The sequence below is a fragment of the Trypanosoma theileri genome, assembly GCF_002087225.1.
Source record: "Trypanosoma theileri isolate Edinburgh chromosome Unknown TM35_Tth_1_V1, whole genome shotgun sequence".
Classification (NCBI taxonomy): Eukaryota; Euglenozoa; class Kinetoplastea; order Trypanosomatida; family Trypanosomatidae; genus Trypanosoma; species Trypanosoma theileri.
Window position 1 is genome coordinate 365,053 of NW_021639843.1, and position 257 is coordinate 365,309.

Sequence of the window (257 nt, forward strand, 5' to 3'; positions counted from 1 at the left end):
CATCATATAAACGTTAGTGAAGAAAGTAATAAGGAGACAAATATTTCATTACAGAAAGTGTCATCATTAGTTTTTATTTTCTGCAGTCAGTTTTATTCTCTGCAACCTACAAACAGATTTATCATTAGATTCAGCGTTTTCAGAAAACAAGAAGATAAGAGTCCACTCATTTTTCACCAACAAAAAAATCGTAGTCAGTTAAACCATTTAGTGAGAAAAGGAATTTTACTGGGAATAGGCTTCCTGCTTTGGTCAAT